This window comes from Mustela erminea, chromosome 17 (genome assembly GCF_009829155.1).
Source record: "Mustela erminea isolate mMusErm1 chromosome 17, mMusErm1.Pri, whole genome shotgun sequence".
Taxonomy (NCBI): Eukaryota; Metazoa; Chordata; class Mammalia; order Carnivora; family Mustelidae; genus Mustela; species Mustela erminea.
Window position 1 is genome coordinate 62,741,190 of NC_045630.1, and position 27,604 is coordinate 62,768,793.

A 27,604-nucleotide genomic window follows, 5' to 3' on the forward strand; every position below is an offset into this window, starting at 1 on the left:
TTAAAGGTTGCCCTATTTGAGACACCCTTAGAGGGCTCCAGATTCTTCCCAGGTCCACAAAGAGGTCCCATGGGTTGGAAAAGAGTGCACGCCTGTGTCTCTCTCTGCGTCCTGCTGTCTGTGCATCTGGGAATAAGGCAGGGATGCTGCTGCCGACAAGAGAGGGCACTGTTTGTACCTGCAGTTGGCAGGTAAAGGTGGTGACACCCTGTGAGGCTGATGCCATTTGTCCTTTGGTTGTTACTTGACACTGTTGCCTTGACAACTGCCACGGAAGGTGAAACCTCTGGAAATAGGGAAGCTAAGAAATCTTTCCTGGAGCTCTGGCTAAGCACCCCCCACCCCCGAAAAGAGGAGCTTCATTTTTTTCTTCCCCATGGGGTGTGGGACGCCCCTGGCTGTCTCAGTCCACAAGCCATCCCCTGACCCCCTCCCCACAGCAGGTGGGGCTGAACTTCCTTTCCACCTCGGAGAGGGCTCCAGAGGGAACCTGGACCCCAGGGAGTCTCTGAAATCACAAGCATTTAGAGGAAAATTGAAGCTCTGTGGAATTTCCATCCGCCTTCCCTAAAAAAAGGCACATTGTTGTAAATCATTGCTCCATTAAGTCTTTTGTATTCCCTAGTTAGTACTTTCAACGTCTCCCTTTGCCTTTGTTTTTCTCTGTCTCCCTTCTCTGCCTGTCTGCTGCTTCTCTCTTCTCCCCGTCCCTGTGACTCACGGGGAGCGGATAGTTTCTCACTTTGAGGCTGCCGACAAGGAAACTCGGTCCCAGCAGCAGTGGTGCCCCGATCTCAGGGACAACTACCGCAGGGGCTGAGGGCCCCTCTGCTACCTACCCCAGCGTCTTGTCTAGAAGCTGCTTCCCTTCTCAGACAAGTCTCTGATATCGTGGAGAATTCCCCCAGTGCCCCGAGCCCCTGGCTGCTTGGCCTCCACTTCATGGTGAAATGAACTGAAAGAGTTTCCCGCTGAGGTGCACAGTTTGAGATGCAAAAGGGTGTGAGAACTCCGGAGAGGGAGTCCAGGCCCCGGGGTCGTGTTCTTCCCAGGTTCTAGGCAAAGGCAAGTCATGAGAACAGGTAGAGAGCGTGGGATTCGAGATGAATGGCTGGCCTGTGCCGGCAGCCATTGTAGAGCAGACAGAAGGCACCGCAGGGAATATTGAGTCCGATTAATTTATTTTGCCTGTGAGGAAACTGAGACCCAGAACAGGGAAAAGCTTATTTGAAGTTCTGTAGCCCAAGTAGTGTTAGGTCCCTCAATAATGGGTCCGTGATTAAAGGAGCGAGACTGATATAAAGCGAAGGTCAGGCAAAGCTTTATTCCATGCCAAGCATCCAAGAATCAGACTGAACATTCGGGTCCACGCCTCTTACAGAGAGGGCGACCTCCCTCTGCTTCACAGACGAGCTTTTAAGGGCAAAGGCCATGCGGTTGGGCCTGGCCACGCACAGGTGGCCAATGAAATTGTAACACATAAAGAAAGCTGCACAGTCATGCTAGGTCACACACGGGTGGCCAATTGAATTACAATTTACCCTAGTAGATATTTGAACCAGCCCGTTACCTTGGTCAGAATTGGCACCCAAAAGGTGCCCAAAGGGTGGGGCCATACTCCTTGGTAACTACGGAGACAGTATGCGCCCCTCCAACCTTTGGGTGCGTCCACCTGGCCTGACCCACCCTTTGGTTTTGGGCTTTGTTACCTGGGACTGGTTTCCCGGACTTGTTTTTAAGTAAGTCTCCTGGGGTAAGGGGAGCAGGGACAGTTTAAGTTTTGAACAACAAAATTATTGTTTAACCAGATGGAAGCGCTCTGGCTAAATATAGGTCCTTACAGTAGCACAGCCAAGACGAGAGCCTAGGTCTTCTGAGGCTCTAGCCTGTGTCTATTTTGTTGCTTCAATGGATTTCTCTGGAAAAGGATCACTGTTTTAATGAAACATTAACAAGTCTGTGGATATTATGGAACTGTTTTGGTAGGTTCGGTACCACTGACCATTTTTTTTTTAAATTAATTAATCTATTTATTTGAGAGCCAGAGTGCGTGAGAGCGCAGAAACATGAACAGGGGAGGGGCGGAGAGAGGGCAAGGGACAAGCAGATGCTCTGCTGAGTGTGGGGCCTGACTCTGGGCTCAGGCTTGGGACTCTGAGATCATGACCTGAGGTCAGACGCTTAACCGCCTGAGCCACCCCGGTGCCCGTCCACGGAACATTTTTTTTTTCTTCTTTTTTTATATATATTTTATGAGTGCTTCTTTTATATATATATATTTTTATGTATTCATTTAACAGAGATCACAAGCAGGCAGAGAGAAAGGCAGAGAGAGAGGACGAAGCAGGCTCCCCACTGAGCGGAGAGCCTGATGCGGGGCTCGATCCCAGGACCTTGAGATCGTGACCTGAGCCAAAGGCAGACGCTTAACCCACTGAGCCACCCAGGTGCCCCTCCATGGAACATTCTTGATGAAAAGTCTTTGGAAGAGGGCAATGTACTGAGTAACAGTCTTTGTCAGTCTTCGTCTCTGTGGACGACATTCATTCATTGCCTTTCACCAAATACTTAATGAACACCACAGAGTGCAAGGCCTGGGATATGGGAAGATGACAAAGAGAATGGCTCCGCATTGCAGAAGCTTATGGGACTTTGGTATTGCTGACACCATCTGACCTGTGCTTTGGAAAACAGGTTCTAAGTGGACTTAATCTCAAGTATCCGGTCATTCTGGAACCCGAGCTTCCTATAAGGAAGAGATGGCATTTTAGTAACATTAGACTGCTGAGGCTTGTATTCTTCTGTTAGTAAGTTTCTAGGTCTGGCCAATCAGGAAGGTGTGATAGCTATAACCCAGCTTCACTTTCTGTAAGGCTTTTGCACTCGTCCTTCACAGACTCCTCCTAATAACTTGGAAAACAAATTCTACGCCAAGCATTTATTAGGTGGTCAAAAAGTAAACTGTAAGATGAAGTTGATCATTGCTTGTCAATCTAGTTTTAATAAACATTAATTTCTGGGCAAACGGAAGAAGAAAGGTCGGTAAATTATAGCCCAAGAGTCAAATCCACCGTCACCGGTTTTGTTAATAAAGTTTTATTGAAACCCTGCCTTGGTTGGTTGATTATGCCTTGTCTCTGCCTTCTTTCATACTACACTGGCAGTGAAGAGTAAAAATTGCAAGAGACCTTAATGCCAGTAATGCTGAAAATACTAACACTCTGGCCCTTTCTGGAAAAAGCTTGCCAGCTCTTTAAAAGAGTTGGATGGCGAAGGTTGTAGTACTCGCCAATTTGTGTGAGAGGGCTTGCTGACTTACTGCCCCAGTACAAAACTTCAGTGGGTATCCCAGAAAATCATGAAATCTGATAAAAACCAGGACAAAGTACTTAATCTAGGAGAAAAAAAGTAACCGTAAGAATGAGCATCAAAAGGACCGATTTTGTGTTAGGCAGGCAAAGATACTGATTGAAGCTAGCCAGCTGACTACAGAGCAAAGTTTTCCTGCACATAAGCAGGAGCTATCAAATAACAATTGCCACATTATTAGTTAGCATTTATTTTTATTTATTTATTTGTTTTTTAGGTTTTTAAAATTTCTTTATTTGAGAGAGAGAGAGAGAGAATGAGCATAAGCAGGGGGCAGACAGAGGGAGAAGCAGGTCCCCAATGAGCAGGGAGCCCAGTGTGGGCTGGATCCCAGGACTCTGGGATCATGACCTGAGCTGAAGGCAGATGCTTAACCCACTGAGCCACCCAGGCGCCCTATTAGTTAGCATTTATTAACAGCTTACTTGTACTTTATATGTTTTGAGTGCTTCATGTGTGTTAGCTCAGTTAATCCTGACACTAATGTGATTATTAGGCCCATTTTAGAGATGAAGAAACTGAGTCTGGATAAAGTAATGGCCGCGGATTACACAGATTACAGAAGACTTGAATTTGGCCAGTATCATTCCCGAAGCCAGATTCTGAACCAGTATGCATATTGCTGATCAATAATACATTCTTACTATTTATCAAGTGGGCATGACTTGATGAGGGTGGAAAATACACAGTATAAGCAAGGGGACTAAATAGTCCATCAATAGAAGCCAACACCAAAATGTTCAGATGAGAACTAGTTTTGCGAATCCCTATGCCTTCAGGCCAGCATTTACTCCGTTAATAGTTTTAGCTCGGAAGGGTATTTTTTTTCCTCTGTAAAATTTTCTTTGCACAAAATTCTGATTAATAGGCAAATCCTATAGGACAGCGTACCTATCCTTAGGAATTCTTCCAACTTGCTAAGCTCTTAAAAATAAGAAAACTTGATATTCTAAATTTGGGGGCTTGGTGAATGAAAAGAGGAAATCTAATTATTTAAGGAAATTCTCAACTTATGCCATAAGGTGGTAGTCCCAGTATAGTAAACAGAAAGCAACCCAGTCTGTTTTCTGAAAAACCAGGGTTCCCTTGAGAATGCTTACTGTTGAAGTACTTCTCCAGGTCTGAGATGGAGAATGGCCTGCAGGTTTATTGGGAAGCTCTGTTTTGTTGGGGGAAGGAGTGGGCAAATGATGAAGTTGAACTACATTGTATTCGCAGTTGAGATCTCAACGCTTGTCACGAGGAGCTGCTCTGGGATGACCTTGCAGAGCCTTTCAAGGAAGACAGCCTGTGTACCCCCACCCTGCCCAGATGTTAGAGAAATGCTGTTCCCAGGAAGGGACATCATTTTAGGCAAGGTGGATCCCTTTGGCTGAAGATGAGGCTCAGAGAGGAGCTCTGCTGTGGGTCCTGAACAGCCATTTCTCCTCACAACTGAGGGAATCTGTACCTCAGCCCTGAAGAGATCTGAGAGACCATTACTCCAGTTTCTTACACCCATTTTATTTTCCCCGATATAGACTGGGTTGAAAGCTTCAGGGAAGCGTTAGTGAAGAATGGTTTAATTCACCTTAGCAGAAGTTTATTCCATATGTCCAATTAAATTAAAGAACTCAAAGCCTTAAAATTCTAGTGTCTAGGAGATGCCTGTGGTCTCCCATGGTTTTCCATCTTTCACCCAATTCTGTCCTCCTCCCTTGGTGTGTGCATATAGCCCATCTGGTGAGGGATTGTGGGGTGAGTTGGGGATGAGCTGATTCAACAGTGATAAACATTCAGGAAGTTTCCTGTGTTGGGTGTAACAATGAGCCAATCTGCAAGGTCCCCTTAGTCTCGTTAAGGGTCCCCCAGAGACACATTTTACATCGGGATGGGCTTGCTGCCCTTCTTCTGCCTGGGAAGATTTGCTGTGAGTGTCTAGAGGCCAGTGGGATGAGGCAAGGATAATGAACTAAATAAATGGGCAAGGTTTGATTTTTTAAAAGATTTATTTCTTTTAAAGACAGAGAGAGAGCAAGCATGAGTGGGAGTGACAGAGGGAGAGGGAGAGAGAATCTCAAGAAGACTGTGTACTGAGCTTGGAGCCCAGTGTAGGGCTTAGTCTCATGAACCTGAGATCACCTCCTGGGCCAAAACCAAGTGTTAGATGTTTGTTCAACTGCTCCTCCCAACACCCCCCCCCCCCAATACCTTGATTTTTGTCATTCCCAGAAGTTAGTGTAAGGGTCAACTTTGAATACAGTTTTAAAAATTGAATTCTCTTACGTAGATTTTTCCCTCCATAGTTTTCTCAGTTTGACCTCTAATGGGTCTGACCCCCTGATGCTCTAGCGTGTTCTGGATCAGGTGGATCATCAGGTATGCATAGTTTTATCACAAACCTGGCATAGCAAGTGCGCTGGGATAAGGACCCACCTGCACCTAGATTCAGGACAGAGGAGAACATCGTCTCTCCCAGACTTTGGAAACAAAACTGTAGCATCTGTGACTTCTTAGGCCGCTTCAAGGGAGGTGTGAAGGAGTTATCTAAAATGTTCACAGATATAACAATACAGATTAGGGACAAGAAGTAAGATATTGAATCCAACTGTAATGTGGTTAGGAGAGAAGGATAGGTGGAGAAAATTGCCTAGAATTTTGGAACCAACCCTCAACCCTTTCCTCTTTTCCCAAGAGAAAGAAAGACCTAAGATTGCCTACGTTATATCATGTCAAATATTTTTTTCTTGCTGTGCTAGGCAATTTCATATACATGAGCTCAGCTAACTATCACAGTGAAATTTCAAGTTAGATACCATTTAGCTTATTTATACACAAGGAAACTGACTCGTAGAGTTTTTGAGTGATTTGCCAGGTGAAGCCTGGATTTCTCCAAACTAGTGCAAGCCTCTGAAGATTAATTGAGCAAAATGTTGCTTTAAGCTCAATTCTAGAAGGACAAAGGAGCATCCAGATATTTAAAAAAGAAACAATCTTAAGACATACTTAATTAAGACTTTAATTCATTCTTCACATGACATTTGTTGTCCGTTAAAATCGTGACCATTTACTATTTGGCTAGATCAAAGCAGAAATTTTACTTCATGAGTTCACTTATTTTATTTTTTTTTTACTTTTTTGCACTTATTTTATGAGTTCACTTATTTTAAAGATTTTTTTTTTTTTTTTAAGTAAGCTCTATTCCCAATATGGGGCTTGAACTCATGACCTTGAGACCAAGAGTCACATGTTGCCCTGACTGAGCCAGCCAGGTGCCCCAAAGGTAATTTTCAACTGAGCTGTTTCGGTGAAGACCCATAGATCATTTTCCATTCACATTCTGGTCCTGGGAAAAGATTAAGGTCAAATGTGGTGAAGTGTTCCGAAGGATCTAAGATTTAGGAAACAATAGGCCATGGCCATTTGCACATAAACAATGCTGAGAAGAAATATTTTCTCATGGTTTCTGTAATGGAAATGAATTGATTCTCTGAGGTAGACAGTTCAAGTTTAGGGCCATTTCAATGGTCCCATGTGATAGAAAGTGATAGAAAAGAAAGGAGGGTAATCAAAATCTGAGCCAACTCCACTATCTACAATAGGTTCCCATTTCCTTGATGGTCTAGGTTTCATTCCTGTCTGATAATTTTGACATTCAGGCTGACAATTTTTGCTTTTCATGATGGGAAGGCCATATAGGTACAGTCACAAGTAACGGGTTCTTGCCCAGTTCTCTGGCTCATTATAGTGATGAACATTGCAAAACACAGAACTTCCATTCCATGTTGGTTTTCTCATTCTGTAATATCGATCTTCATTCTAGGTCATTGTAAGCCTCAAATGACATAATGCAGTTTAAAATTTATTCAGTAATGTTGAATGTACTGTGCAAATATAAAAAAATATATATTGCTAAGGCATCTTCAGTCTAGTGGCATTTAGAATGCTACTCCATGCACTTTGAGATCCTGAAAATATCATATGCATTTTTGCTTAGTAATTAGTTCCAATCCTTGGCAAGTTTCATAAGCAGGAACCTGTAAAACTATTGGTGTCCCTTCTTGGAGGTGGTTTCACTTCTTCCATTTCTTGTGAATGTGAAGGCATGAATCCATCCTGATATGACCTCCTTGTGAGCACAGGCCCGTGAGGTCCAGCCTCTGTGCTTTCTGCTCAGGATTTTCTTGAAAGGGGTTTAACCTAAGATTTTATCCAATGTACCCTTTCCACAAAGCTTCCCACATAGCCTCTCTAAATGATATTTTTCTGCCCCAGTTTCTCTCCTCATGACAGTCCCTCCTGTTGTCTTTCCACAATCCAGCTTCCTTCCTCCAGGCTGCTTTCCCTGCATAATTCCTCCGGTAAACCCACCACATCGTCCTTGGAACGTGCAACAACCCTCGCCCCTGCCCACTGGACAGGCGCCTGAGTCTTTGTCAGTGCTGTGCTCTAGGATCCTGGCAGAAATGCACATTTTCTGGTACCCTACTTTTCTTGCAAAGAATGCTCACAGAACATTCCTGGAGGATGAAATTCTTCACCCCATTATGTCTGTGACAGGTAGTTCCTTCATAAGGTTGACATTGGAACCACCTGGACATTTGAGTGGGAGTCAAAAGCATTCTGTCTCCTGGTTTCACCTCCTTTCCATCTTGGTAACTCATTTTGGTCCCAAGAAGAGGGCAAATTTCCATTGTTACTCCTTTGAAAACCTGGGACATACTGAACTGGTGTTAGAAATTAGCCACCACAATTAACATCAGCCTATGGAAAATAACCTGAGTTACAAACACCCTTCTGGAACAATGATGCACGTGTTGGGTGAGGATTGCTTGTCTCTACAAATCTGGGCATCTGATCTTGTTTTTTGCTTTTCTTTTTTTCCCAGAGCAATGTGACCACCAATACATATCCCTGTGTGCTTAACCAATTATAGCAACTACATGGATAAGAATAGGTCACAGGTGATACGCATTTTACCCTGAGGTTCTCTCCTTAACTCTGTCCCTTCCTCTCGATCTCAGGATTAGATATCAGAAGAGAAAAGGGTGGGAGGGATCTGACTACTGAGATGAGTTTGCATCCACTTATTTTTTTTTCCAAGTAAACAATTTGTAAGTGCCCAGGCTTTATTTTTAGTAATGGACTACTTTCCATGAGCTTCACAACCCATCATGGTTTACCTGGGTGCTGTGACATTATGGTTGAGAACTGTCAGTTTGGGGTATGAGTGTAAATTTATAATGTTTTCCTGAACTTCCCTTTCCTCTTACCCATAGTCATGTCGGCTCTGGAACAGAGAGCAATTACAAGCTTCTCAGTGTTTGTATGGATTGCGGCCATCCATATTCTCTGCGAAGGGTATGTGAAATAAAAGTGTGCATTGCAGAGGCAGTTAAGTGAGCCAGATATAGCAAACTAAGGCAGATAATGACATGGCCTCAGGCCCAACATGGCTGAAGTCATTCCTCCCTGACAAGAGTAACGGCTCTTTTGCCCTCAAGGCCTTCGGTTCCACAGGGCTCCGGGCTGTCATCCTCCTCTCCACAGAACACGTGAGGTCATTAAGAGAAATGCTGATGCCACGCTAAGGGCCATGATCTTCCCTGCCACCAGGTTGCAGCTGACACACGGGTGACATTTCTTTGGTGTCAAATCCAGGCAGAGCGTTGTCCTACCTGTCCCAATATCTGTTGGAAATCAGCTCTTGGAAAGAATTTAATTGGTTCTACCTCAATTCAGGTAGGACTGAGAGGCAAGGATAAAGTTGCAATGCCAGGGCAATTCTGGATTCCAAATAACTCTGGAAGGTCCCTGGATACAAGGAGCCCTGCGAGGCCACACCTGGATGGTGAATGGCTCTGGTTCAATCAGGATGGCATGCATGTGAGAGAGATCTGTCATACTTAAGTGGATCTTGTAGGTAGGTTTGTATCTCTGGGTATATGGAGTAAAGGTCTGCTAATAATGAGAGCATGGCCACTAGAAATTTTATTTTTAAAGTTAGAACTAGTATAATGGGCACTGTGTATTGTACCTGTCATGGGCATGGACGTTTTTCTTCTGTGCTTCAGTGGAGTGTATCTTACCTCTGTTCTCCCTCACTCCTCACAAGGTAGCATGTGATTCACTGGACACCTGTGGTACATTGATCTTCCCTTCACATGATTCTGCTAGGAATGAACACAGAGAAGAGTGCAAGACTGGGGAACAAGAATCCCTGTACTTCCTGCGTAGCACTGCTCTTGGGAAGTCCTTCCTTACTTGGGTTTGGACTTTCAGCAATCAGCAGGGACCGGAAGCCCATGTCAGTGACACTATCACCACTCCTACCACCATCACTGGACCCACCACCAACATGACTACTACCACTACCACCATTAACACCACCACTACTACCATCATTACCACCAGCACCATCAACACCACCATTAACACAAGCACTAATACCACCATCACCACCACCACCATCACCAGCACCACCAAAATCCACATCACCACCACCAACATCATCAATATTATGACCACCACCATTACTGCCACGACCATCATCACCATCACCACGACCATCACCAGCACCACTATCACCACTGCTACTACCATCACCACCACCATCATCATCACCACCATTACCACCACCACTACCACCATCACTACCACCAGCACATCAACACCACCATCACCACCACCACCACCACCAGCACCACCATTGCCACCATCACCAAAATCCACATCACCACCACCAGCAGCACCACGACCATTATTACCACCACCAACAATAACACCAGCACCACCATCGCCATTACCATCATTGTTACCACCATCACTACCACCAGCATCATCACCACCACCATTAACACCAGCACTAACACCACCATCACCACCACCACTGCTGCAGCCGGAACAATTCCCAAGATCCCCTAGAATGAATTGTTTAAAGCCACCTTTCTCTTAGAGAATTAAGGTAGGTATAATGCTCTTTCAGGTTTCAAGAACCAGACAAACTGGGTTGACAGAGCTTATTATAAGATGCACTTATAAAGAAATACAGTAGTGTTTTCTGAGCTCCACAGTCAAGGTTGATGAAACAGAATATCGCTCCTCCATTACATAACAAAGAGCAACTCTGAGATCTAAGGAGACTCTGGTATTTGTTCCCTCAGAGTCAGTTCCTCACTGCTTCCTGACTCTTGACACTGTCATCCCAAAGACAGTGCCTCCCTTCTCTTTGTATATTCTGACTTTTGCCTTGAACTGGCTGTCTCCCCCTTCCCCTCTCCTCTCCACCATTTGGGTTTTGCTTCCTCCTGTCTTCTACCCCTCAATGCCTTTTGTCTGTGGCTTGTTTCTATTTTCCTGCTCCCTGTGTAGATGCATGTTCTTCTGCAAATTCTTTAGGAGAGAGAGAGAGAAAGATCTTACTGATACACTCACAGCATAAAGTGTCACTGTTGACAGATTTCTCATATGAGGCCACTTCTCAAACACTGACCAGGCTATAAGTGACGGACTCAGAACAGACACAATCCCTGGTCCAATGACTGGGGTCAATGTGATGGAGACACAGATACGAAGATTGTGCTTTATAAGTGAGGACATGCTTTTGTCTACTTGATTTAGAATGTAGCTATGGGAGTGTCTTTTTTCTCTAGAGAAGCCACAGCTTCTCTATTTGTGCTCTAGGGCTTCCATATTTAGCAAAAACAAGTATAGGGAACCCAGCTAAATCTGAATTTCAGATAAGCAAATACCTTTTTTTTTTTTTTTTCCATATAAGTCTCTCTCAATGTTGACACAGACCTGCCTTCAAATCAGTAACTATAACCACTTCCAGCACCCCAGATAGAATACTGGACCCTTCCTCATGTCATACATGCCATCAGATGACAGAAATAATGAGGTACTGAAGATTCTTGTCCTCTATTCCAGGGTCCTAAAACCATTGCCTTACTGTCCTACTGAGCTGTCCGAAACTGCTACTGCCCACATTAACATCTCATCAGTGTGTTCAGTCACATGAGGCATTTTCAAGTCTGCTGAAGTAGGAGCTCCCAGCCCAGCTGAAAGGAAGCAGTGCAGGAGCCCTATAGTCTTAGCGCTCACCCTCACACAAGGACCTAGATAGAGAGGCATCCAGGCCAGGCAGCTCATGAGTGGCAGAACTAGACTGAGCTTGGGTGTCCTAGACTGACCACTCTTTACTGTACAGTGTGACCAGTACCACACAAGACCTGAGCTGTGTGGGTACAACCCCTCACATAGCCACTTCATATTCCACACGCTTATTCTATTTAAGAGTTTACAAACGCCCGTCTTAAGCTACATTTCCGACCGTTTCACAAAACAGAACTTTTTCACATAGGTGTTATTTAAAATTTTTTAAAAATAGATGTTGATGTTTTCAGATAGATTTTTTTTTTCAGATAGATGTTTCAGAAAGATGTTTTAATTCCAACTTTGCAGGTGAAGAGAAGAGAGGCTCAGAGAAGTTCAGTGAATTCCCCAACGTGAAACAGCCAGCGGCGTGAAGATCTGTGAGGCGCGACCAGACCCATTTAATCCAAATTCATTGCTTTTTTTTTAATCACACAGAAAGGGCACTACAGTTCTTTCACAAATAGTATTATTACCATTTATTGATTACTTGCCATGTGTCACAGGCAGTGTTTAATTCTTATAAAATTCCTGTGGGGTAAGTACAGTGTTATTATTTCCATTTTTTCAAATGTAAATGGGGCTGAGAACAGTGTCGGGACTGAGAGGGTGGGATGAACTGGTCAGCCACCCTGGGTTTGGATTCCAGCCTTGTCCGTGGCCCTCTCCATGGTACTTCGCCAGTTCTTAACGCTACGACTCCACTTTGCTCCCCTGACAGGTGCAGGCTGTGGAGGTGCCTCTTAGGTTTGTTGTGCATATTCTGTGAGAAGTGTGTGAAGTGTAGAAAGTGGGTCCAGACGCATAGAAGGGATGGCACCAATGTTAACTATTTTTATTATTGTGATTATTGTTGAAAAATTTACTCGAGTTTAAAAAGGAAATCCCCTCCAAGAAGGCCTGTCTGAATACATTTATGATTTGATTTCCTCTATGCACATCCTGTATCTTTGAGGCATTCAGGTACACGGTTATCCATTTAAGCTTAGAACTCCCTTATGAGGCTTCTGAGAGCCCTTCAGTCTTCAAATAAATATATATTTGGCTTCCTACAATTTACCAAACTGTGTTACCTATAGGGTTGTGTTCTGTGTGTTAAGTATGTCTCCCCAATGAGCCCGTAATTTCTTGAGAGATTGAGAATATTTCTGCCTCTTCTGTTTCAGAGATAAATAGAAAGTTGAATTTTAATCAATACTTTAATGTTGAGGGCGTATTCTCTTTCTTTCTTTCTCTCTCTCGCTCTCTCTTCCTTCCTTCCTTCCTTTCTAAGTTGCTCATCCTCTCTTCGGTGAGGTAGCCCTCACGCACTCTTGGTCTGTGTGATCCAGCCAGGGTTGACTCCCCCGTGTTTCAACTCCTCTCTAGCAGGTGCTGGTGGGCTTGGGACCAGGCAGGGCGGCCCAGCATTGCATCTCCACCGTGATTGGCTCAGGGCAGACATGTGACCCAAGCCCAGCCTGTCAGATGCCCTCCTGAGACTTAAGCCAAAACTCTTGGGAAGGAGCCCTTCTTTCTTCTCTGAAACAGTGAGTCCCAGAGGCCACCTAAGTCTCCTTTGGCACCATGTAGGAAAAGATGGACCTCAAAGTCAAAAATCCAACCCATGCAGAGGAAGAAGTGAAGGAGGAGAGTGGGAGAGAACATGGCTGCCCGAGTTCTGTAGCTCAGCTGTGCGTGAGCCAGCTGTCTGTGTCAGTGGACTTACATTTTCGTTCACTTGCAGCCCAGCAGCTATGGTGAAGACGCCAGCGTATTGACTTCAGTGGCTGATTTTACGTGGAACGCGTAGAGTGTATGTTGCTTCGTACGGGCTTGCTTGGGAGTGGGGGTTGCTCGCTCTTCCATCTGGGAAACACTGGCTGTTCCCTCTGAGAATTTCTCATAATAAGGACTTGGAAGACAATCACAAGCCACTTTCAATTAGGCTTCCTGGAACAGGTTTTAGTCTAATGAGGTCATTAACACGTGGTGACATATCAGGGCTGCCTGATACCATCACTGAAGAAGGGATCATTTTCCCTTCTTGCTTGAGAATAGGGAACACTGGCTGCACGCAGGCCAACACCTTGTGAACCTGGGCTGTAGGACAGTGTTGTAACAGACACGAATTTTCAGTCAAGGCAGGATGATTGTAAAATAAAGCTTCTGGCCGTGATCGCCTATTGGTCTCTATTAATGAAACCAGCAAAGACTTTTTACTGAGCTAAAGAGAGCATGGATGGGTGTGGAACTGCTATGTCTGCATTTACGTTTTGGAAGCAGAATGAGGCAGAAGAGAACTGCTGATGTTGGCCATTAGTAGACCCGGCTTCTGCCCCTGGTGTGGCGCTAACAAGCTTTGTGATTAAAGGGATAAGTTTGTGTTGAATCACCCCTTGCCAGTTCCCCCTTGTGACCAAGGCGTGCACTGGTGAGATAACCGTCTGGAGTTAGCGGGCACGGCTCACTGTCTGTGTAATCCTGGCAGCTGGACTCGGCGCCATGCGCCATCCAGCTTGGCTGAACAGCCCAGAGCTCTGACAAAATGCTCAGAGGCACTTGGATGAACTCTGTCGTTTTATTCTTTTATATAAATCCAGCACTGTTTTTGCAAATGCCGTGTGAGCATGCCTTTGGTGTATAGCTGACGATGGTGTACTGTTTTATAAAATGATCTTGCAAGTAAAAACAATTGGTGCCAGCTCTCTGGGCATTTTAATGGGGCTGCGATGGATTTACAAGGAAGGAAAGTCCGGTCTTGGGTAGCCTTGGAAATGCCCTGCTCATGTCTTCCTTCAAAGACCTGCTATAGGAACATATTTGAACCTCTTTGCAGTTGCTGCTTCTCTGGAACCACCATGGTATTCCCTCTGAAGTCACACTTCCCACAGCCTATACCCGGCTAATGACTGGTGGTGTTAGTAGAACCAGGCCATTCCTTCTTGGTACGGGATTTCTCTAACAGACCGTTTTGGTCAGGAACTCTCCATTGGCGTGGTGAGGATTTTCTGAGAACTTCTCTTGTCTTCTGAAGTTCTTACCTGATTCTCCCTTCTCACTCCTATTTCACAGACAGAAGTCATCTATCATGTCTGTGTTCTCACCCCCCTTTTACCCTTTACAGATGCGTAGAAAAGGACCTAGACCTACATAGTGGTAACATGTCTACATCTGTATAAGTCAGTAGAAGCCTGAAGCAAATTGTGACATCTTAAGATGTACATGGTAAATTCTAGGCAAACATTGAAGAAACAATTTAAGAAAATATCATGAAAGGGGTACCTGGGTAGCTCAGTGGGTTAAAGCCTTCGGCTCAGGTCATGATCTCAGAGTCCTGGGATCCAGACTCGCATCGGGCTCTCTGCTCAGTGGGGAGCCTGCTTCCCCCCTCTCTCTGCCTGCTTCTCTGCCTACTCATGATCTCTCTCTCTTGTCAAATAAAAAAAAAGTTCCTTTAAAAAAAAAAGAAAGAAAATATCATGAAAGTTAATTAAAAACAAATTGCTGCATTAGACACCTTTCACGTGAAAGAAAGAAGTAAAGAGAAAAGAGGAACAAAAAAAGGACTCGAGGGGCGCGTGGGTGACTTCATTTGGTTAAGTGTCTGCCTTCCGTTCGGGTTATGATCTCAGGGTCCTGAGATCAAGCCCCATGAGGGGCTCCCTGCTCAGCAGGTCGTTTGCTTCTCTCTCTGCCCGTCCTCCATTGCGCTCTGCTCTCTCTTACTGTCACTCTCAAATAAGTAAAGCTTAAAAAAAGGGGCATGAGACATCTATATATAAAATAAATGGCAGATGTCAATTCAGCTATATAATAATAACATGAAATGGATAAAACAACCCAACCAAAAGACAAAAATTGTCAGGCTGGAATAATAGCAAAACAACAACAACAACAACAACAACAAGAAACCATTATAAGCTGTCTGTAGGAGGCACACTTGAGATTCAAAGATACAGATACTGTTGTTACCATTTTATAATTTACATCATTAACATCAGTACATTGTTAATAGTTATGTATATATTTTTATGACTTTTAGAGAAAGTGAGCAAAGAAATTAAGCATTCATTTATGGCTTAGTTATGTTATCTTTCTTATTCTCCATTTATGGTTCTCTTAACTTGGTCCTCTGTAGAACACCTGTGGTCATTTCCTTAGCCCAGTGTAGCTTTGCTCCTGCCCACCTCCTTTGTACCATTATTGACATATACATGACATTTTAGTATTGTAAGGGCCCAACAGAATATTTCATATGTATGGCTTTTACATGTGGTTTGAAAATAAAGGTGAAGAAGTAAGTATCTATATTGTCTTTGCTTTTTTTTTTTAAAGTAATATCGAGGTCCAACATGAGGCTGGAACTCACAACCCCCAAATCAAGAGTCACATGCTCTACTGATTAAGCTGGCCAGGCACCCTTATGTTATCTTTTTTTTAAAAAAAAATATTTATTTATTTATTTGACAGACAGAGGTCACAAGTAGGCAGAGAAGCAGGCAGAGAGAGAGGAGGAAGCAGGCTCCCTGCTGAACAGAGAGCCTAATGTGCGGCTCGATCCCAGGACCCTGAGATCATGACCTGAGCCAAAGGCAGAGGCTTTAACTCACTGAGCCACCCAGGCGCCCCCTTATAATATCTTTTATAATTACATAATTACTTTTACCATAATTACTTTTAGCAGCACTTTTTTCTTTCTCATTGGGATTCAAATTATTGGGGTCACATGCTTTCATCCTCATGGACTTCCTGTAGTATTTTTTTTTTAAGATTTTATTTATTTATTTGACAGAGAGAGAGATCACAAGTAGGCAGACAGAGAGAGAGGGAGAAGCAGGCTCCCCACTGAGCAGAGAGCAATGCAGGGCTTGATCCCAGGACCCTGAGATCATGACCTGAGCCAGTGGCAGAGGCTTAACCCACTGAGCCCCCTAGGTGCTCCTTCCTTTAGTATTTTCTGTAAGGTAAATAAATTCTCTTAGCTTGTGTTTATCTGGAAATGTCTTTATTTAACCTTTGGATTTGAAAGATAAATTGCTGGATATACGATTTTTGGTTCTGTTCATTGAGTGCTTTGAGTATATTATCTGCCTTCTGTCCCACATTGTTTCTGATAGAAATTCATTTGTTAATCTTATTTGGATTTCCATGTAAGTGATGAGTTATTTTTCTTTTGGTGCTTTCAAGATTTCCTCCTTGTCTTTGGATTTTAGTATTTTTTTAATATAATGTGTTTGGGGCTTCTCTTTGAATTCATCTTACCTGAATTTTGTTGAGTTACCTAGATGTGCATCTTTATGTTTTTCAGTAAATTTGGGGACATTCCAGCCATTATTCCCTACAACATTTTTTGCTCTCCTCATTCTCTGTCCTCTCCTCTCCTTCTGGTAAACCTTTTATGCATACATGGGTGCTCTTAATGTGAGGTAGAAATGGAGTGTTCGTTTTTCTTCATTCTTCTTTTCTCTGTTCTTCAGATTGCATTATCTCTATCAGTCCATTATCCAGTTCACTAATTCTTTCTTTTGCCAGTTCAAATATTCTGTTGATCCTTTTTAGTATATTTTAAAATTTACATATTGTATATTCCAACTCTGGATTTCTTTTTATAATTTCACACTCTGTTCTGACTACTGAGGTATAACTGAACGTTGTTGAGTTGATCTTTGGAGAAAGCTCCTTAAAAGGGGATTAAATGAATGGATTGAAATTTTTTCTCATTCCGTCTTTTCTGTGCTTCTTGCCTAATGTGACCAAAATGGCAGTAGCTCTGGCAATCACTTCGATCCTGGAGGTGTCCTTGAAAATTGAAGCTACATACATATGATGGCAAAGTAAAAAGACAAAAGGAACCTGGGTCCCTCTGATGACACTGGAATTTGGGGCCTCTCCATGGGCCCTGATGGGTAGATGACAAGATTTTACCTTGCTCAAATCACATTTATTTCTAACTTATATTAATAGATGGTGAAAGTCATTTCTGAGATGTCATCTATTTCACATTTTGAGATATTAAGTTCTATTTATGTATATATGTATATATGATGTGTATATGTTGTGAATGTCATGTGTTTTTCTGATTTGGTCTGAAAATTGCAACTTTTAAGAGACTCTTTTCCACATAGGACATAAAAGGGCATCCAGAAATGGCACTGAATTAGTTAGTAAACAAACTCTTTGTGTGTGTATATTTATATTTATACTTATATTTATTTATTTTTAAGATTTTATTTATTTATTTGACAGAGATCACAAGTAGGCAGAGAGGCAGGCAGAGAGAGAGGAAGGGAAGCAGGCTCCCTGCTGAGCAGAGAGCCCGATGCGGGGCTTGATCCCAGGATCCTGAGAACATGACCTGAGCCAAAGGCAGAGGCTTTAACCCACTGAGCCATCCAGGCTCCCCTACATTTATATTTATATAAACAGCTATTGCATTCTGACTCTGCAACCTCAAACAACTGTATATATCCATAGAGTGGTTCTTTGTCTGAAGAATGAATTCAAGGAAGAAAATTGTGATCTCCAGCTTTTCCTTTTCTTTTTTTTTTTTTTTTAAAGATTATTTTATTTATTTATTTGAACGAGAGAGAGAGAGAGAGAATGAGAGGAGACAGGTTAGCAAGAGAAACAGACTTCCCTCTGAGCAGGGAACCCGGTGCGGACCTCTATCCCAGGACTCCAGGATCATGACCTGAGCTGAAGGCAGTCGCTGCTTAACCAACTGAGCCACCCAGGTGCCCTCCAGCTTTTCCTTTTTTTAAAATGGTTTCATTTCGTTGAAGAAGTTACTACTCGCATGTGTTTGAGATCTTTAAGTAAAATTAAAGAGTATTTGAAACCCTATCAACATCATGCATTCTTTCTTAGCTGATTTCAGCCATGGGGGGAAGATAATGCAATTAGTCCACTCACCGTTATGGAGTACTTAGTATTTGTGAGTCTGGGTTCCCCACGCTGTACATGTAATCCATACAACAAATTTGTGTGGTATGTACTGTTATTATCCTCATGTGACAGAGAAAGTTAAAAACAAATTGCCCGAGGTTGCACCACTAATAAATGATGAATTAGGATCCAAACTTTGTCAGTCTGCTCCAGAGTTTGTGCTCTTATAAACAGCACTGTGCCATGTCTGGGCATGATTCTGCTTTTAGTCTTGGAAGCTCATCTTGCTATACAGACAGCCCTCACTTCTTTTTTTTTTTTTAAGATTTTATTTATTTATTTGACAGAGGTCACAAGTAGGTAGAGAGGCAGGCAGAGGGGGAGGGGAATGAAGGCTCCCCGCTGAGCAGAGAGCCCAATGTGGGGCTCCATCCCAGGACCCTGAGATCATGACCTGAGCTGAAGGCAGAGGCTTAACCCACTGAGCCACCCAGGCGCCCTCATTTCTTTATAACACTAAGAAAGAACTTTAAAGAATATTTTTATATACTTAAATTATAGTTACACATGTAGACAATCCAACTTATCTTTTTGTTTCCCTGTGTTAGAGATGACAGGGGGAGAAAAAAACCAATGAATTTTATTGATACTGAACTAATATGTCCATCATTTTCAATATAAGCAGCAGTTTTTGACATATTATATTATTGGTATGCCATGAGGTCTATCAAATGCCAGCTGTTACTATTAATGAAGAATCAAGGCTCATGATTGACTTCCTTTTATATAGATGCAGGGTACTCCTATTGTAATTACCCTGCTCATCTGTGTTCCCATAAGTTTTCATGTGTTGGGGAGGAATGGGTAGACTTAAAATTACTAGGAAACATATTTAAACTTAACCTGTTTTATCTGTCTGGCATATTTGAATTCACTAGAGAAAAAAGATTAAGAATCATTGGTCTAACCAATCAACCATAGTTGTTTACCTTATAGGTTTGTTGACTGAATTAAGCGGTATGATGGTCAATTTTACATTTTTAGACCTTTAGAGGCATATGTTGGGATTGGCCCAGTGGTGGGGATCATCTTATGGGTAATTTAACCAAACCTTTAAAACTGTTGCCCTTCCTCTTGACTGGATTTGGATGTTGAACTGACCGTTCAGTAGATATAAGTATTATTTAACAATTGTCCTACAAGGTAGGCCTTCCCAGTACATTCTTTCAATAGCCTGGGTTAGTCTTGATATGTGAAAGTGAGCATCAGAAGTATCACAACAGCAGTTTCTGTTGAACTGGTAAAACACTTCAAAATGAAAAGTGTTATAGGAATGTGAAATATTATTATGGGAAACAAAACAACGGAGAATAAATAGCATTCACCTGCAGCGGATTGGTACCTCTGACTTTATTGTATTCAACTCAGAAAGTTGCTTTTTGAGTTGGAGAGGTGGTGGGGGAGTGGGAAATTACCAGGTGCTTGGGGGGAAAAAAAACTGCACCAAGCACTGACTAATGATTTCCGGGCTGAGAGTAGATGTCATTAATGACCCTTTTTATTCATGCAGAAGTTCCCAAAGAGGAGCGTAATGTTCCATTAGTAATAATTGAAAAACTCTTTCTTCGGGATTATGTCAAAACCTAAAGATGATGCTTCTGCCAAAACATTTTGGTGACAAACGTGTGAAGTATTTGACAGAAGGTGCTACTGCAGTTGAAGAGGCTTCTTGAGATTCTCGGGGAATCTGGAGGAAAGAGGCTAACCTGAGACCGAGTGTCAGCATGAAATGTCTACCTTAGGCCCCTGGTCTTGAAGAACCATGGGACTCCCTGTTTCTGATAGCCTGACCCTTGTTGTGGGCTCCAGGCAGACTTGACCCATATGGAAACATAAAATGGAGACACCTGGATAGGTAAGCCTTCTCACTACGTGATTGTAACTTTTATTCTTTCCGTAGAATGGACATCTCCATGAGCTCACAAGTGGGGAGGAGAAGTGGGGATGAGAGAGAGAGAAAGAGAGAGAGAGAAAGAACATGAGCTGTGATATCCGAGACCCCGTTTCAAGGCCACCTGCCTTCCTATGCCGACCTTAATCCTTAATCCGTGTGGCTTGCCAAGTTCTATCTCCTTTTCACTGATACCCATTCATGTGTCTGAGTGCTGAACACACAGCACCTCAGGGTATAAGCTCATCTGAATGTTGCCCTGCAGGTCAGGCTAATTTAAAGAATGATCAAATGAATGAATGAATGAATGAAGTAAATGAACACTCTGATGTAGCCCTACAGTCTCCACTATTCCATTTTGTCTCTCCTCATAGCAGGTATTTTGCTCTGTTGCTTAGTCTTGGTGTGTGCCAGTCATCTTTCTAGTGGACTGCAGGTTCCTCAAGTCCTAGGACCCTAGCTTACTGCATTAATGACCTTGGCTCTAATGACCTGTGTACACATGGGCAACTGGCATAACCTCTTTGTGCCTTCATTTCCTCATTTGAATTGGAATAAAAATAATGATTCATTTTATGTTGTAAGTATCCAAGGAGATATATCTTATTAAAAATCTACTAATACCATGCTTGGCAATCACAAATTTGCATTGTAAGGAGGAAGGTTAGACACTGGGTCTGAGATGGGAGGTTAAAAACTTCCAAGGAGTGAAATTATCTTGGGTTCTCCAGACTAGGGAACTACCAAGACTGTCCCCAAATAAGCTCTAGCCTCAATCCATTCTTAGGTCCTTCAGGACAAAGCTAGGATGTCAGCCAGGGGATCAAAAGAATTGTGGTAGCATTAGTAGAATTAAGAGACTCGGCATGAGGAACCAGTTTGGGGTGTTCAGATGGAATTAGTATTATGCCATTTGAGCAACATGATTAGTGAGTTCCGCACACAAGTGATATTAGAGAACATAGATGTTCAAACAGTGATTACACAATGCCATTAAATACCTCTAGGTGTTATGGTGTATAAAGATAGATCAGAGGGAGATGATTGTGTTCTAAAAAATTAGCCTTTTAGGGTAATTTCCTTGTAAAAGGGGCCATTCTGAATCATTTATACTTATTACTTCAGTGTAGTAGTTTCATGGATTCTGAATAGTTCTTCAGATACATACAGGTTGATTCTGCTCTCTCTGCTTCGAGTGCATTTAGAAGTATCTCTGATGGGTGTGGTAGGTTTGAATGGATCCACCCCAGTTTCCCTTGTGATGACTGGCATAGATTTATGTGATAGCTGATCAAAGTTAAGACTGCAGTGTGTGACCTTACAACAGATTTTTTTTGGGGGGGGGGTCCTATACATTTAACTAGTTGACACTGAGGTTGAACCTGAACGTTTGCCTCAATATAGTGCTAGAGTCTGACCAGCTGCATTGGTATGGAGATCACAGCTGGGGATATGATTTGCAAAAAACCTAAACTTTTTCTTTATTTTCATGTTTTGAGGCATGTTGAATGTGTGTGTGTGTGTGTGTGTGTGTGTGTGTGTGTGTGTTTATTACAGCATGGATAGGGAAGCCAAACCCAGCATACCACTCATTTTTGTAAATGTGACTTTCTTGGAACACAGGTATAGCCATTCATTTTTGTACTGTCTATGACAACACTTTCTCATGTATAAATATCTGCTTATAGCAGAGTTGAGTAGCAATAGAAGGAACTTAGCAGGAACTTATCATTATCAGGCTCTTTATAAGGTTTAGGAACCTCCAAACTAGAGAGAATTTAAACAAAAAAAGTTCTTGCAGGTGTTTTCCTATAGAATGAACTAAATTTTGGAATAAAGTTTCTCTAGCCTAGTCTTTTAAGGTCAGATTCATTAGGGTAAAGATGTAAAACCAAACACATATTTTTGTAGAAAAAAATCGGACAGAGGGAATATCGGGAAATATATTGGTACTAAAAAAAATTGGGATTTTTAAAAAAAAAATTTATTTACTTATTTGAGAAAGAGAGAATGAGAGAGGGAGAGAGCCCAAAAGGGGAAGGATCAGAGGGAGAAGCAGACTCTCCACCGAGCAGGGAGCCCAATGTGGGACTCGATCCTGGGACTCCAGGATCACAACCTGAGCCAAAAGCAGTCGCTTAACCAACTGAGCCACCCAGGGGCCCAAAATTGGCTTTTTTATTTACTTAAAGCTGGAAGTTCATATGTTCTTAAAAGTCAGTGCTTACTGAGATATTTTATATTTTTAGAATTCTCTGGCCAATGATGCTATTTTTTAAAGTTCACTAATTTTTTAATTTTAATTTTTTATTATGTTATGTTAGTCACCATAGAGTTTGTCATTCGTTTTTGATGTAGCATCCCAAGATTCATTGCTTACGTATAACACCCAGTGCTACCTGCCATCCGTAATACCCATCAAGTTCACTAATCTAAACAAAACCAAATGTTTGACTATTGATTTGTATTTGACAAAGGAGCTGTACCCACGATATGTAAAGGAGCATTATAATTCAATAATAACAGTATAGATCATCTAAAAAAATTGGGCCCATGATGTGAATAAACTTCCATAGCCAACGATGCTATTTTTAAAGTCTGCTAATTTAAACAAAACCAAATGTTTGACTGCTGATAATGTATGTGACAAAGGAGTTGTATCCACGCTATATAAAGAACTGTTATAACTTGGTAATAACAGTATCGATCATCTAAAAGCTTTGGCCAGTGATGTGAATAGATAGTTCACAAAAGCAGAGAAATGAATGGTCAACAGGATCATGAAGATAAACTCAACATAATTACTTATCAGGGAAATAAAAATTAAGGTGAGAGCGACCTACCAGCATGTACACATTAGAATGGCTAAAATGAAACGAACTGACAATGTGGAAATCTGGCAAAGATTTGAAGCAGGAGGAACTCTCACGCAGTGCCATTGGGGATAGAAGTGGGGTAATCATTTTGAAACAGTGTGGACATATGTTTCTTATGCAGTTAAACATGCACTTATCCTATGACCCAGGTATTAATACAGTGGAATACTATTTAGCAAAAAAGGATTGAACCCGTTACAGAAAACATGCGTGAATCTAAAATCCATAATGCGTTGTATATGATGGCCGGCACAAGTGGGTACATACTGTAAGATTTTATTTATTGGGAAATCTAGAAAAGACAAATGTACTATATAGTGACAGAATGCAAATCAGTGGTTACCTTGAGTCAGAGACAGGAGAATTGCCTAGAAAAGAGCACGAGGGGACTGTGTGGGGAGATCATAATATTGTGTTTCTCAATTATGATGGTGGTTACACAGGTGTATAAATTTGTCAAGACTTATCAAAATGTATGTTTAAAATGGGTATCTTTTTGTATGTAAATTGTATCTTTTTAAAAAATATTTTATTTATTTATTTGACAGACAGAGATCACAAGTAGGCAGAGAGAGACATAGAGGCAGGCTCCCTCCTGAGTGGAGAGCCTGATGCGGGGTTCGATCCCAGGACCCTGAGATCATGACCTGAGCCGAAGGCAGAGGCTTTAACCCACTGAGCCACCCAGGCGCCCCTGTAAATTGTATCTTAAAGTTGACTTAAAAACTCATGTGAGAGAGAGAAGGAAAAGGAGGGGAGAAGGAGAAGAAGCAGATGACAGAGAGAGACACATAAATGAGACAGATAGTAAACAAGGGGCGGGTGCGAAGAGAGAATGTTTCATTCGTTATATTTCCCAAAAGAGATAAGGTGAACAAATTCAAAACGAACGGTTGACTGCCCCATGCAGGACACTGAAGCTGTGTTCTCTTCCAAGCTGCACAGAGCATAAACACTTATGTACCTGCTCTGGCCTTTCTGTTTTGTTTTGCGCATAACCCTTTGCTGTGGCTCCAGTGGTATGTAGTCATCCAGTAAAAACACAGTTTCCCATTTGCAGGGGGAAGGTGAGCTGGTGTGCCTTTTGCATTGAGGCGCTGAGAGCAAGAATAAGCAGCATGGGTCTTTGGTGACAGCAAGTGGAAAGTGAGGGTTGACTTTGAAATCTCCCCCCCCACTTTGTTCAGTACTCTTTCTCCATACCTCAGCTGATTGCTTCATCTCTCCTAAAGAGCCCCATGATGGGATTTTTTTTTTTTTAAAGATTCTATTTATTCGTTTGAGAGAGAGAAAAAGAGAGAGCATGAGCTGGGCAGGGGGAGGGCCAGAGAGGGAGAAGCAAACTCCCCTCTGAGCAGGGAGCCCACGGGAGGCTCCATCCTAAGACCCTGGGATCATGACCTGAACCAAAGGCAGATGCCCAACTGACTGACCCACCCAGCTGACCCCAAAATGTTACTTTTTACAGAAATTACATAAATATGACTTTCTTAACCCAGAGCTGGGCCCCTTAGAGGCATTGCAAATTGGCCAGAGATAGACAGTGAGCCTTCTACACACCTACAATTAGCCCCACTGAGGCACATGCTTCCCTCTGCTGACAAAGAAGGCTGTTACCCACCCAGTCTGTATTACAGTCTGAATTCTAGTAGGTAACAAGGAGTGGACAGGAAATATAGTTGATGTTTTATGCCCTCAGTATTTCCTGTCTGAATGGGTCCCCAACATCTCCTAGTATGTACTCAATACTCCTTTCCTTGTGTTCTTCTGAATATTTCAGAACCTTTGACAGTACATTACAGTACTTTGTGTTTTTAGTCCTAGCACATGGGTAAATCTTGCCTGCATATCCCCAGCCAGCTTAGGTGAGGATAAATCATTCTTTCTTCACGTTCGCATAAACGCCTCACTGTGCTCCAGGTACAGGCCACCTGGCAACACTAGCTGTTTCCCCAAAGCATCAGCATGTGACTTCCAACATGGATGTTCTAAACTCTAGCAATATGGTCTTGTAGTTTTGATGCCTTACAGTTGCTTGGCCTTTTCTATAATCCTTAGTTCCTGCCCATGGCCATGCCTTGCTCTTTGCTGTATCTTGTTACTTCTCTACCTCTTCCCTCCAATAGTTCTCTGACCACAGCCTCTTTTCTGTCTGGTTTCTCAACTCACTCACATGATGATATATTCACTTTTTGATACCAAGGCCTTCTACCCCCGAGCAGAAACATTTTCCCCAAATCTGAGTCCCCTCAAGTCTCAATTCCTCTCCTAACCTGCACTGGCTCACACAGGACTACACCCACGGTCTACAGACCCTACTGTTGGCTACCTTGCTCCTTTATCTTTCCAACACACTTGTGCAGCACAGACTGGATCAAGCCCATTATTTGTTTTGTCTCCTCCTATACTTCAGTGACTGTGATGATTCAAGGAAATCACACACCTTATGTAAATGATGGCTTCTATAAATTAATGGTTCCTTTCTTCAATACATATTAACCGAATGCTTGGTAGGTACCAGCTACTAGTAGGTAGTAGCTTTCTACTAAGCCTAGAAATGTAAACAAAATGGACGCCTCGGGTCTATAACAGCGTGGATTGCAGAGACGAGGAGAGACAGAGCAAATCCACTGATGGCGAATGGTTTTACTCGGAGATGCAGTCCTTCCTGTATTCCATCAGATGAGCAGACTAGAAAGGCTGGTAGGAAGGCAGTGTTGTGTCCTGAAAGGAGCCTAAGCTTGAAGTCAGACTAAGATTTGAATCAAGAAGAAGGTTAAAGTTGAGGCGGCTAGAAAGCTGTTGCAGTCAACTAGCAGTAATGAGAACCTGAACTAGAAGAGTGACAAGGACACTTGAGAAGCAGGAAGCTTTATCTGCTATCACCTGACACTTTAATTTAAAAGTGAATGGCATACCAAAAGCAGGAAACATTTTTCGACTATTAGAAATGCTGTGTTTACAAGATGGCAGATTTTCAGATGAAAACAGAACATGTTCTTTAAAAATTTCTAGGACAACTGCTCAGAAAATCAAAGGCAGCTGAGAAAGTACCGAGTCTCTGGTTTTTCAGAGAGTGGAACAATCTACCATTATATGGGAGATAACCGGTCCAGAGCTATAATTTAATTTATTACCATCTCAGCACAAACCACATATAACCTTCTTGAAGTGGGTCTGCAGAAACCTAGGAAACCCAGCAAAGGCTCCTTTCAGACAGCCTGGTGGTGCCTGTTGGCAGTTTGAGAGCACATCTTTTTCAAAAGGTCACCAAGTAAGGGACTGCGTCCAACTCTGTGTTCAATGCGACACTGTCGGGGGGCCTCTGTGGGTGCTGGTTTCCCTATGTTGGCTGGAAAGCATAGTTAATGCCCCGCTGGGCACAGAGGGGAGTTGGATACTTCCACACTGTCCCTTCTATCCCTCTTCACTCTCAAAAGTCTTCTTTTCGTCCAGGAAAATGCCTGGGAGAGAGCAAAATATATGACCATTAGAGGCAGCCTGGGCTCTCATACTGGCTGCCAGAAGGTGTGCGTTTGAGACCAGGCATAATGATTTTTTTTTCTCCCAGTGGAAATGTCTGAGATTATAACAACTTGGTAAGATTTCTTATGTTAAATGTCTGGGTTATGTGGTCTCTCCAAACCGTGTCCTTTCTCAGTCTATCCTAAGCCTGTCCCTCCCTCCCTCTCGTCTGCCTGCCTCCCTTCCTTCCTCCCTTCCTCCCTCCCCCTCCCTCATTCCCTTGCTTTCTTCCTCTTTCCTTCCTTTCTTCTTTCTTTATGTATCTTCCCATCTACCTATGAGTAATAAAGATGAGATGATTATAGCACTTGGACATTTGCTTTAGACCAGAACTTTCTGGCAGAAAGAATTTGAAGTAGGTTAGAATCAATCATCAGTTAGACAAACAACAACAAGTAAATCAAGTAAACACACACACACACAACTACAACAAAGTAGTAAAGGAGTAAAAAAAAAAATTATTAATCCTCAAGGATGGGAAAAGGAGAAAGGAGATAACAGTAGACAGGAGATTCAACACACTTTTTTGAAGAAAGTAGAAAAGAGGGTTACTTATCTTTGTGGAATGGATGGAGTTATAATTAAGTGCACATAGTTGTGAACTTTGATGTGAAATGAGCCAGTTCACTCTTGCAAATCCCTGAGGAGTTCAGCATTTGAGGCGTATGTGCAAAAGGAAGACGAGACAACAGACTGCAAGGGGGGTTGATTCAAAGTCTGTATACAGAGTAGCTGAATCTTCAGTTTCTCCTCCCACCCCCCCGTGCTAGGGGCTTCAGTGGTGTCATCCTTCCTCTCCTGGTAGGACAGGGTTTAGACTGAGGAGAAGTTGTTATACCAGTCACTGGGAAAGCAGTGGACAGAGTGGAGTGTGGAGCTGGGA